At 39.4% G+C, this 13,402-nt stretch overlaps 1 long non-coding RNA gene across 1 annotated transcript; it reads right to left on the minus strand.

Annotated features, from left to right (window-relative positions):
- Nucleotides 1-683: 683 nt before the first annotated feature.
- Nucleotides 684-3,926, minus strand: LOC112843447 (uncharacterized). The gene is made up of 3 exons (XR_003215777.1): nt 3,793-3,926; nt 1,808-1,996; nt 684-1,494 (listed from the first exon to the last, which is right to left on the minus strand). It is a non-coding gene; the product is annotated as an uncharacterized LOC112843447 (long non-coding RNA).
- Between the last annotated feature and the right edge of the window lie 9,476 nt (nt 3,927-13,402).

The raw sequence follows: 13,402 nt of genomic DNA on the forward strand, positions 1-13,402 counted from the left end.
TGATGTTGCCCGAAGCCCATCCATCTTTTATATACAGTCTGTGGTTACACCCCAATTTGAGTAATGAGGTCACGAAAGAGAATAAAAGAGAGGTTTATGTGCTCCCCCAGTTTTAAGGAGAAACATAGTTGTGCGTTTTCAGTTTAGATTACAGATGTATGTCCTAAAATATATCACAGTGCATTAGACGCCTTTTCACAGCAAATTAAATAGGACCTGCTGCTGATACTTGGGGTATGCCACATAACAAAACAATGCCATTAACTCCTTGATGGAAACATAAAACCCTTCCTGAATTCTCACTTTATGTTTCAGATGATCCTGGAGTAGAGGAAGGCTGACTTTTTAAAATGCATTGCAGAGGTGTAACAAAATGAAAATAGCTTTTTTCTTCTTCTTCAAACTCTAAAGACGGTACTAAGTGCAGTAGGTGTTACACTTCATTGAGTATAGCTGGAGGATGAAAAACAGCATGCTTGAATGAGGACAGAAACGAGAAAAGTCTAAGAGCGCAAATAAAAATAAAGTTAAAAAATGTGTAAATGGTGATAAGAGAGAAAAGTTGGTGAATCACAGTGTAGTGTGTTGGAGAGCGATCAAGGCCTTCTGCAAATGTATCCACACATCGTGACCACGAGGACAGGTGTGTTTGAAATGACTTTATTCTTATATTTAAGGCATTTTTTAAACTACACAGTGAAGAAAGGTGGTTGTGTGAGGCAGCAGTTCCCTTTGTTAGAAGAGTGACTGAGCATAGTTAAGAGTTTCACAACGATGCAGTCTCATTATGAATCATCTCACTTATTCTCGCAATCAGTTCCCATTTTTACTCTACTCTTTCAAAGTTAGCCTTGAAAACTTACTTTCTTTAACCTTAACCCTGTGCTAACAGATGGAAACTGAAGTAATTCCCCTTAAAAAAAAGAAAAGAAAAATCTGCAAATAACATTTAACACACTCGATGTATGTAAAGGCCTTCACCTTTGAGTTCCTCGGCACAGAGGAGTTCACGCCAGCAGAAAAAGAGAGCACTTGGATAATGGCTTTGTAAGCTTTCTGACATGCTGAGACGCTCTCCAGCGCAAACGTAATTACAGCCTGACAGCGGGTGGAGGCCCTCACAAAGGCTTGATAATCAGAGGCTGGTGATCGGAGCATGTAGCTCATGACCAGGAGAAGCAGTGACGCTGAAAAGTAATTAAAGTCCCCCATAGAGTGGAGCCATGCAAACTGCGCTCCCAGCTTGCCGCAACACCCCTTCTTGACTTCTCGCTGTTCTATTATTCTCCCTCTCCTTTTCCATCTTCAGCCTTGCTTTATTTTCTCTCACATCCCGCCGCTCCATTCCTTCCCTTTGTCTCCCTCCTAACGCTCTGCCGTCTTCCTCTCGACTCCTGTCTCGCTTTTCTCTTCATGTGTCCATCATTCCTCCAGCCTTTGAGTGCTTTTCCCCTCTCCATCCATCACCTGCTGATTCATGAATGTAGCAGCTACCTGTTATGTGCAAAAAGAAGTGAGTAAATGAACCACAGGATCCCCTCAACCATGTACCACCCACATGTTCCAACGCTGAATTTACCCGAAGCCTAAGTCATGATGCTGCTACATTTAAAAGTCATGTATGCATACATATTTTCTCTTTATGTTCGATCCTGCATACCTGAATGCGTATAAGCTCGTCTACATCTTCTAAGATCTCTCAAACTTTTTTTTTTCAAGCACGCAGTGTTTCATATTATTTTCATGCTGCGGTGTGCAGCTTATCTCCAGTTAAGCCTTTGTGCTATGCAAAGGAGTGAAAGATTACCTCTTGTACTGCTCCCCAATTCATAACCCCCTGGCTCACCGATGAGGAGCTCAGAATAAATGGAGAAACGGAGATGTAGGCCATCGTGCAAGTATGTGGATTGGTGACTTAATCCCTTCTCCATCTTTTTTCCCTTTTTGGCACAGTTCAGGCACCGTATGTGGCCTGCAGTCTCCCCCGGCACTGGAACTAATCACAGAATGTGAACAATATTATTACTCAATTAAATGTTTTCACTTTCTCCAAGCTATCCCACTGATTATGGAACAACTACTGGATTAAAGGACAATCCTGAATAAAGGTCAAGAAATGTGTGTTTTTAAACCTCCCAATAAATTCCCATCAGGCAAATTATATGAGAGAGCCGTGGCGCTCAAAGAATCCCAAACAGAAAAATAAAGGAGAATTCCTAAATGCTTTCGATAGCACCTGCCCCGCTCTACCCATCAACAATGATACCTGGAAACACGTGCACCTTTGAGGTTGATAACACTTTCAGCTGTGTGCTGGCAGGCATACCAAATCATTACTGCACCCAGTGCATGCCCATGCTACAGTATTGTTGGGCCTGTTTGTGCTGTTGGCAAACCCATATACTTAATGATTCTGAGAAAAGTTTAAAAAAAAAATAAAAAATAGGGGGTTCAGCCAAAAAAACAGTAGTGTTACCATGATGGCTGCCAAGTGGCAAGACTTGGATCTGGAAGTTTTGGCAGTTTGCTGGTTTGGAGCATTCAAATGTGTGTTAACACAATGCCAAGGAGGAAAGACATCAGCAGTCATTTTAGTAAAATGAAGTAATTGCTGCTGCCCGTCAAGTTTGGGAAGGGTTATATTGCCGTTTCCAAACAATTAGAAGTCCATTATTCTGCAGTAAGAAAGATTATTCTCAATTGGAAATCACTGAAAATAGTTCTCATTCTTTCCAGGAGTGAATGCCCCGGGAAATTCACCCTAAAGTCAGACTGTGCATCAGAGAAACTGCAAAAAGGACTGAAGGGTTGCCAAGAGACAGTGTCTTCAGAGAAAAATGGCAGAATAGCATCAGAACAAACCACAAGACTTCTGAAATAATGTCCTTTGGACAGATTAGTCTGGTAATAATGTACAGCACCACATTTAGTGAAAACCAAACACAGCATACTTGGGCTTGCTCTGTAATCGCAGGGCCTGCGAGTCTTAGAATCACTGAGAGAACTCCTCTGTATACCATCTCTTTGACAGCCAAAGCTTGGCCTAAACAAGAAAACGATCCCAAGCGCAGCAGAATGACTGAAAAAGAAAAGATTTAAGATATTGCAATGATCCAGTCAAAGTCCAGACCTCAACCTGATTGAAATGCTGTAGCGGGACCTTAAGAAAGCTGAGCTTGAAGGAATTTCTTCACAATGCTCTGAAAGACTGATAAAGTTCAGAAAAGGATTACTTAAAGTTATTGCTGGTGGTGGTTCTCCAAGCTGCTGACTCACGAGCTGCACTTACTGCTACATACTTCTGCATTTTTGTTAAACTAATAATAACATTAGAAGTAAAAAGTGCGTGTCTTCTTTTTTAATACGACTCTGTTGTCATGCAGCTTTCAACAGTTTTTCACATATAACACACTGCTCAAAAAACGTAATCTTCACCACTCACACAACACTAAAGCCTACAACTGCTATACAACAAGCTTTCAGTTCCTGCGTAATAACCTTAAAGCTACTCAAGCTGTAACAAAATATCTATTCACTCCTTCTTCTTTAATTTCACAATCCTTGTATAGCTGACTGTTTTTTTTTTTTAAAGTATTTTTGTTTTTAAGGGCTGATTTTATGCCCCACATTTCTGCACAGTGTGCAGTGTTCAAGTGTGCAGGTTTCATTCTTACTTAGTTACTCAAGTCTCAGTTCAACTTCCTTCATGACTCTTGCGGGTTTTAGACGCAGCAAGAAAAGTGTTTTCAGTGAAAAAGTCAAAAAAAGTGTTAAGAACCTGCTGTGTCTTACCTGTTTGGCACCAAACGACAGGCAGACAGCTGGCCACAAGCTGGTGAAGCAGCTGAAGAGAGATTTTCTGCATTGTTTTGCATGGTTGGGTAAACACAAAGCTAAAGGAGAGTAAATATTTGATTGATATCCAAGTAAATGATAAATGCTATGTGTCTGCTGATTGAAAAAGCAATTGTTTGCCATAATAACCCAAAAAGGATACGACAAATGAATTTTTAGCTCAGCTTTTCTAAGCATGGTAGTTTTATTGATGCCAGTCGTTTACACACGTCTCCTGAGCGATCCCCGTCCATGATCTCTCAAACTTCTCCAGATTTGATGGTCGTCTGGCATTTAACTTTGTCTTCATTCATCCTACAGATTTTAATTGGGATTCATGTGAAGGCCTTATGCAGGCCGCTCATGTCATGTGAACTCATGTTCACTTTGGTTTTCTGGAAGTAGTTTTTCACCAGGAGTGACGTATGTTTGGAACGCTGTCGTGCTGGAAGACAAAGAGATGACTCAGACCCAGTTTTTCAACTGGCTGGACACACTGAAGTATCCCCACAGGAATAATAACACATAATCTTTATGAATCAGTATCAATCAATCAATCAATCAATATTTATTTCTATAGCACATTTAAAAAGGACAGTGTCCATCAAAAGGCTTCACACAAGGTAGCAAAGCAGATTACAACTAAAGGCAACAGAAACAGTTACAGTATACATAATCTTTCTCCAGGTTATCCTTACCATACATCCATCTAGACTGAAGCAGTTTTCCTCAGTCTGCAACCTCGCAGTCCAATCCTGTTCAGTGTTCCAGTGATGTCAAGTTATCCAGTAGATTTTTGGCAGTGGTTCTGGGGTCTTTGGCCACATCTCTAACCAGTTTACTGTGTGGTATTCTCTGATGATACTTCTCACTCCAGTTCTTGACACTTGGGAATGCAGCGATTACTTTGTATATCCATCTCCTGCTTTGTGAGCATCAATAAGTCTTTTGCTTAAGTCTAAACTGACTTCTTTCAGCGCGATGCTTTCTTGAGTGACAACTCAAACCCTCACTGAAGTTTTATACTGTGTGTAAACTGGTAGATAACCTTCAGTTTTAACTCGGTTTTACAAGGCTCGAGCATCACAAAGTTAAAATGCATCATTACACAGCAGTGGTTTGTGCTATGGCTCAATAAAATGGGGTTAATAATATTGAAACTTGCTAGTTTTTGTTTTTTTTCTGAAATTATTCTGTCATTGTGTGCAAATATAAGTAATTTATGCTTTCTAAAGAAAACTGGTATGCTTGGAAATCCTTTCTCTTTTAAAAAAATTACAAATATATTTATTTTATTACTGGATTTTTCTTTTAACTGATGATCATCATTCCATTAACATTAACATTTACATTTAAATTAGATTCAAATTAGCCATATGGCGACACAGAGGTAATTTAACTCTATATTTTTGGAATTACAGCAGTGCAATCCTCTGAAATGTAGCTGCTTATTAGTGTAATAGTATAAAGTTGATAGATACTCCAGTTCCCCTAAATGTATTTCCTACCTCTTATTTCGCTACTGTCCTCTCAAGCATGCAGTTTAGAGTGTAAGTACAGGAGCAGGAGAGGGGTTAATGCTGCTGCTGTGTACAGCTGATCTGTGTATTTCCTCCAAAGTACAATGGGACCTATGTGCTCCACTTCTAATCCTGGAAATGAAATGAGCAGCAAGTTGGCTAATGGGCATTTTTAGAGAACAAGAGTTATTACAAAGCCCAGTGGCATGAAAGGCTGCAGCTACAGCCACAGTATACTCATTTAGCTAACACGGGGCCGTGTGGCCCGGGCCAATCCCCCTACACTGTGCTCTTTGTTTCACTTTGAGCTAATTCCTTTGGTCAGTGCAATGTTTTTTTCCTCTCACATTAGTTGGGAAACTGCTGATTTATCGATTTTTCTTTTTACATGGGGGTAGGAATGAAGCAGCTTGTCCAACACACAACTTCATGCAACACACAAAAAAACATATCAGGGCTTCAAGGAGAACTGCTTACGTATTTTAATGGACGTATTTTAATCCTCGAGAAGTTTCTTACTGTTCAGTGTTTAATTTCTCATTTATATTCTTTCACATTTTGGAAGCTGTTTTCTACCTTTCAATAAGAAATAATCAACTCCTAACCAGGCCAGATTACATTTTATGCCACGAATGATGAAAAACACAAAGTTGCTTAATTTCTATTCTCCTCACAGATGCTGGTCTATGGCTTTGATTGTGTTCATGCTCTTGGGTCTGCAGGGGGAAAATAAAAAGTCAGGTGTTGGATGGTCGACACTGTGGCTTCTGAACAAGGCAGCCCTGAAAGCACAAGATACCACGTGCCCTTTGAAGCATGAGTGACATGCATGAGAGGGCGATTCTGAGTAAAAACACTCTGCAGGATGACAGCGGCGCACCCCTTCATTTCAGTATCTCCAACAAGACAAAGACACCACTGTACTCGAGGAGTAAAGAGGTAGCTGAACATCTTGTTTCACTTTGTTGTTTTGTTCTTTTCCGTCTGTTATTTGTAGAGGTTTCGAGGCCTCTTGCTGAAGTTCCTGTCACTCTTGAAAAACGCGATGCATCTCCAAGGGAGTCAGAGAACAAAGGGGCAATTTGCTTTCCACACTTTGATTTTTGTTTTGCACCTGTGTTTCTCCAACGTCTTTTAGAGCGCATAAAATAACAATAGTCTTCAACTCAGTACATGCTGGGGGGAACCCGAGGCCGTCATGACTTTGACCAGAAATAATCAGGATTGGAAATGTAAGTGCAGCATGTCAGCATTAAAAATAAAGAATTATTCAGAGCTTTGTGTCAGCAGGGTTTCATGAATGACACGGATGCTCGGGTGCACCTCGTTGTCTCCATTAGCAGCAGGCATGAGTCAGTGATGTCAATGTCAACACCGCAGCCTGAGTGCACAGAGCTGGCGGTGGAATAATACATTTCTAGGAAACTGCACGGGAACATGTGGATTCCATGCCTGACATAGAGCCTATTTCCTATTGTGCTGCAGCTTTTAGAGATAAATGGATGCAATGATGAGTGTTTGTGGGATGTAGAACATGCACTGTATGCTTGGCAGTTTGAATCAAACCTTTCTTTCTTTCTGTTTTTTGCACTGCATGAGACACATGTGGTCTAATGGAAAAGGCAGGTTCCCCAGTGTCTCACAATGTAAGAAAGACAAAGAGCAGCACAACTGGAGGAACATAGCAGTAGATGAAGAATGTTGCTTTAATTAAGGCAAGCAACGCCAACTATTTTTGAGTTCTTAGAAAGAAGGCAGTTGGACTTGTTTGGGTTTGTGAAGAAGTTTCTTCTTTAGTTCTAAAACAATCTCAGAGAGTTCCAGGTATTTAAACCCACAGTGGGAGCCTTGGAGGTGGTCCTTGAGGTCTTCGTCCCATTATTAATCAGTTTTTATATGAGGCGTGGCTCATTACTGTCACTGGGGCCACTGTTTGGTTTCTCCTATGTAAACAGCCAAGAAGACTGATGGTTTGAGAGAGGAGTAAATGATGCAACAACATCCACTGTGAGTGACCGCTGCTGAAGAGAGGCGGTGGCTTATGACACTAGCTATATAATGCAGTCTGGCCTTCCCAGGTGTTTCAGTCCCTGCTGACACCTTGCCTCAGGTGACCTCAATAGCTCTCGTTGGCCCCAGCTATGGTATGCCTATTTAACACCTTTTCGTGGCCTGGCTTATGATGACTCACATGATAAATGTGAGTCAGGACCTCAGGACCACCTCCAAGGGTACAGCCCCCACTGCCAGAACTGGAGAAGCCTCTTGGATGACAGCATATATGCCTGTATGAACCTAAAGAATGCTGTGCTTTTATATGAAACATGGAAACTGACTCCAAATATGTTAGGACTGACAAACAAAGTGCAAATAAATTAAAGTACATTTCAACTAAATACTTGATGAGAAGATGACTTTAATATATTTTTATACCTGTTCCACAGCTGTTAGAAGTTGAACCCTCTGCCCACCATTTTAATTTAAGCACGCTTCTCTGGCGTGAATTCAAAGAAGATTATTGGAAAGAACTCATCATACACTGCCAGTATTTGAAACATAAATTAGGTTCATGTGACACTTAGTAATCTTCTTTATGGCTAAGAGGAACAAATGCTAATGAAACTGCGAAATAACATGCAGATGCTCTCAAGATAATAACCGCGGCGTGCGCAGGAGAGGAAGCCTTTAAGGTGCCACTGTAAATAATTTAAGAGTTTTTTCATCCTTATGAGTAATGTGATGACATACTGAGCGTTACTGATTCAGACTTGATCACTTTAGCAACCAAACAGTTCTGGTCTGCTGTGCATTAAGACCCCCTAGAACACAGATCGGATCTTGAGTCATGATGTTTCATGATCGTGGTGGGAAATTAGAAATAATGATAAAATTATGATAAAATTCGCATCTGTTTGGTAGATTTCAGCACACTTACATGTTCATTCATAATGAAATGTTGTTCTTTATAACATTCACATTGCTGTTTACCTTAATCCTAACCTAACACTCCTCCAGCCAAAGGGGACAATGGCGCAGATACATGAAAACACCACCCTCTTCTGGAATCTGATTGTAATTGACATATGAAATGTTCCACCCGGGTCTAATCCCTAGTAAACTATGCTTAATGTAACACTATTATTATGTTTGCCTTTTCACTGTAATGACACAGCATTAAAGTAAATAATGTGTCAAATTTGGTTTTTAAGATTATAAAAGGATTTTTACTCTGTCCTCTTCTCACAACATGCTGTTCCTACATATTATCAGTGGAGTGAGTGATCGCTGAGCACATGATGACTTTTTGTAGTTATTCTGGTGTATGAGCTTATCTGTTAATTAGACTGAGCTCAATATTGTAACTTTTGTTCCTTATTTGTGGATCACCTGTGATTCTGAATATCAGTTGTTAATTAATTCAAATAATTTTAATTAAATGTTATTTCTAAAGCATCAAGGTAAACAGTCACCACAAGGTGTTTTATAGTGTAAGGTAAAGAGCCTACAAAAATACTGAAGCCCCCCCCCCAACAATCAAATTACCCTCTATGAGCAAGCACTTGGCAACAGTGGGAAGGAAAAACTCCCTTTTAACAAGAAGAAACCTCCGGCAGAACCAGGCTCAGGGAGGGGCGGCCATCTGCCACAAGGGGGGGGGAGAGGACAAAAGAAACACTCACTGCATCATGGGAAATCCCCAGCAGCCTAGGCCTGTTGCAGCAAAACCAAGGAAGGATAAAGGGTCACCTGATCCAGCTCTAAGTATAAGCTAGCGAGAGTTAGTGGCCCAGGTTTGTATGATTTGGTTCAGAGCAGTGAGTAAGTGCACAGAAGCATGTGCCATTCTGCAAACATATGGATGCACAGCCATATATATATACTCACGTCTAGGGCGTGCATATAGAGACTGAGCGAGCAGTGAGACTGCGCTTCCCTGTAGTTTTGTTTAAGTTTCCTTGTATTTAGTTTTGCTTCCTAGGGCAATTTTCATTGCTCTCATTATTTTTGGTTAATAAATGCTCTCTCCCTCTCTTTTCTTTTCTTTTCTTTTTTCATTCTTTCGTTCGTTCTTTCTTTCTTTTTTTTAAACACATATTCCTGCCTCAAGACTTACAGTTTAATAATCTCTTTAAAACTTGCAGCTGCTAAATAACAACTCACCATATATAGGGTCTTAGTGCTACAACAATCAACAGTTTACCTAAACTGCGGTTTTGTGGAATGCAAACTGCAGGGAGATAAAGAAAAATGTAATTAACGATTGTTCCCGGTGGAACGATCTGTTTTCATCAACCTCAATTTGTGAATCTGTTATCTGCGTTGTAAATTCTTGACGTCTGTTTGCACTGCATAGTGCGTAGTGCTTCATTACGAGTAACAACATAACCCCAATATCAGTTAAGCCAAAGTCCATACTCACTTAACCTGCAGATAATTTGTAACATTGTATAGAAATAAAAGATTACAACAATGAAAACAAGTTTTTACTGTTCTTATCTGTCTTTACGTCTGACTACATCTGAGCTCATTACATGCTGATATGTATTACTCATCGGCCACGTCATTAGTTATATTTCATTAGTATTGGGTTGGACACCTTTTCCCTTCAAAACTGCCTGAATTATTCAGATTCAATAATGTTTTATATATAAATATCTCAAATACTGATATCTTTGAGGGCCTGAGCACCACACAGTTGCTGCAGATTTGTCGGCAGGACATCTATGTTTCCACCACATCCCAAAGTTGATCTATCAGGGAAGGTATTTTCGTCCCGAGTACTGCAGCTCACTGGATATTTTCTCTTTTTCTGACCAATCTCTATGAATTCTAGAGATGTTTGTGTAGGAAAATCCAAGCAGAGCAGCAGTTTCTGAACTACTCCGACCAACCTGTCTGGCATCAACAACTGCGCCATGTTCAGAGTCACTTAAATCACCTTTCTTCTTCATTTTGATGCTCAGTTTGAACTTCACTAGATTGTCTTGACCAGGTCTACATGCCTAAATGCGCTGTGTTGCTGCCATGTGATTGGCTGATTATATATTTGTCGTAATGAGGAGCTGAACAGTTAGTGCCTCCATAGTGTTGCAGTTTATATATTTGCTCAACACTTATAATTTCCTAATTTGCTGCCAGGAGGAGGCAATAATCTCAGGAGGAGAGCAGTTGAACAAGTGTACCTCATGATGAGTCTGACGAGTAGAGATATACTAACATCAAACTCATCATTTTGGTGCATATAAGTCTTATATTGGAAATTGGTGCAAACAGCACACTGTAACTCACCCTCCCTTTAAGCCAACTTTCTTCTGATTGGCTGTCTGAAGCCTGAACTTTTATTATTATTTGCACATACACTGATTTCATTTTTTGAACTTTGGCCTTGTTCAATAGGAGCATGTGCCACTGGAGTGCATAAATGACAGATAATGAGGAAAAGTAGAACAGGTTCACACAGTTCACAACAAGCTTGTTGATCAGTAGGAGAGAACAGTTTCATGATACTTGAACTGATTTATTTTTGTAGATCAGCCACAATAAAAACAATCGTGTAAACCGGACCTCCTACTGCCATGTCATCAGCATATTTTAATGTCCTAATAATGTTTTTATGTTTTATGTGTTTTTTATTCTGAATAGAAAACAATCACGATCATAACGCACAGTCCCAGGGGGCATAACCTCATCAGAAAGATGTTCCCTGATCCCGCTCCTCCATGTTTTTAATAGGTTTTGACCCAGACAACACCCAAACACTTCCATTTACCTCCAATGGAGGTTCCTGCTGTCAGAAAAAGATAATTACACTTTTCCATGTTTTCTTGTAAAAATGAATTTACTTCCAAAGATAACGGCTTTTGTCGCTGTTGATTAATTTGCTGATTATTCTTGTGATTACCCTGTGGTACTTTTGACCACCAGCAGCTATGGAGCAGTGTTTTTATGAGGTGGTTGCCATTTTGTGTGTGACAACCACATTTCTGCAGCTGATTTCTTACCATTCATGATGGTAGCATGCAAGGATGAGACAGCAATGGCCCAATAAAGGCAACAAATAAGATTCATGTCAAGTAAACATGCTTATATGTACAAGGAAGAGTGCAAAAGATGCATAGGACGGGAAAAATAATGCTAGAAACACTAACATGAACATAAATTGGATCCAAAAATGTATGGTCTGGTCTGTGAAACATCAGAAAACGGTCCCAAGTTTCAGTTTTGATGATTTACAGTTTCCCATTTTGCTCAAACAAAGCAATAAAACCACAACATCAATGATTTAGTAGCCCATTCAGCTCACGATCCATCACAGTTCACAGGTTACTGTAATGTGTAAGGCACAGAACAAAAGTTTTCTTGTCAGAAAACCACAATCATATCAAGGACAAATTAATCTCCTTCAACACCAAATACAAGCGTTTGAGTTCAGGAGTCCATAAAAAGCATGAAACACATCAGCATGCCATAGCAGTGACTGTAATGTTAGCGCAATGGTGACGGGAAGGCCCCAAACAGGCACTCCTAATGTGGGAACCAGCTAATATGACCACTCCCGCCATCAGCGCAGCTAATTAGATGGCTACCATCACCATCTAACATGTGCAGCAAAGTGACATTTTAAACCATCACATCACTTGGTAAAATTCTTTCCTTATCATACTGTGCATGATAAATTTAGCAATAGGTTGGAATCAACATGAAGAATCTTAATCTAACAAAGGTTTGACCCTAGATCTTGGCTGGCCCTAACCTAGCTCAGAACAATGGTAAATGTGCCCTTGACCTTAACATTATTTTACAGAGAAGACCCATTAGGTGATCACCGTGTTTAATGAAGTTGAATTAAATTTTACACAAAAAAGTTCTTTTGCTCTGATAAAATAAATTTGAAGCAATAATTTTGAATAAAATGCAACTGAAATATATAAAATCAGAGGTTTATTTATTTAAACAATTAATCATTAAGGAAAAACACTTGGTATAAACTGACTGTATACCAATCCAGTAAAGGTCATTTGACCAGATTCCATTAAATTTAATGTTTTGCGTTTTGTAACTAAATTAAATGGAAAATTTCCATGTAATCAATTTACTCAAAGTTAACATTTTGGGTGTAAATTATATTTATTCATGTATTTATTTATTTATTTATTAACTGTAAGCAACACTGTAGAGGGAGCAGTGATTGTTGTGAATTGTGGACAGATGATAAATGTCTTGTCGTGGCTTGAGACTTTTGGTCCTTCAGCTTCGATGCGCTTATAATACAAACGAGAAAAGCAGACAACAAGCAATTTTTTGTCATATCTATATTTAAAAGGCAGGATTTAAGTGAAGTTATACATTTTACCTAATCTGTCCTTAAATAATTAGATTGCAATGAACTAGTCTCATTGTATTATTCATCATTATTTATTATATTAATCATTATTAATATTAACATTATATGTGTGCGTCTGCTAGGTAACTACATGAATATTAGCATGTAGTTACCTAGCATACAATTGTTTTTGAAATTATTTATATTATTTATCTATCTGGAATAGTGATACTAATAAATTGTCAGTCTAATATGTCTTATTGTGTAAGTATTTTTTTAAATTTCTTTCTGAAAGAGGAATGTTCCCAACAGTGTCATAAAATGCAGGAAATACTCAGCTGGTTACTGAGCAGAGATGACCTGACGCAAAGCTGCAGTTTACAGTTTCTCCACATGATCGCAGCAGAGATCACAGCTTTGTCTTGTCACATAAATTCCAGGTATGTCTTTGTGATCTAAGATGCAAAGGCGAAAATACCATCCTTATTAAAAGCATTCCTTCTCCGTCCCGAACGACGTCAACACAATACCCCGCATTCCTCTGGGGATTCGTATTATGAAATAAATCAGGTCAACGAGTCATTTAAACAGAGGAGGCTATTTTCCATTGCATCACCGGAGTGGTCAACCGAGCCAACAAGTTCCAGGAAGAGGCATAACACTTTTATCATCAGAGCAGGTGCTTTACTGTTATATTTCAGATATGCCGTTTCACTTCCTCATG

Source organism: Oreochromis niloticus, linkage group LG22, assembly GCF_001858045.2.
Source record: "Oreochromis niloticus isolate F11D_XX linkage group LG22, O_niloticus_UMD_NMBU, whole genome shotgun sequence".
In the NCBI taxonomy this organism is placed as follows: Eukaryota; Metazoa; Chordata; class Actinopteri; order Cichliformes; family Cichlidae; genus Oreochromis; species Oreochromis niloticus.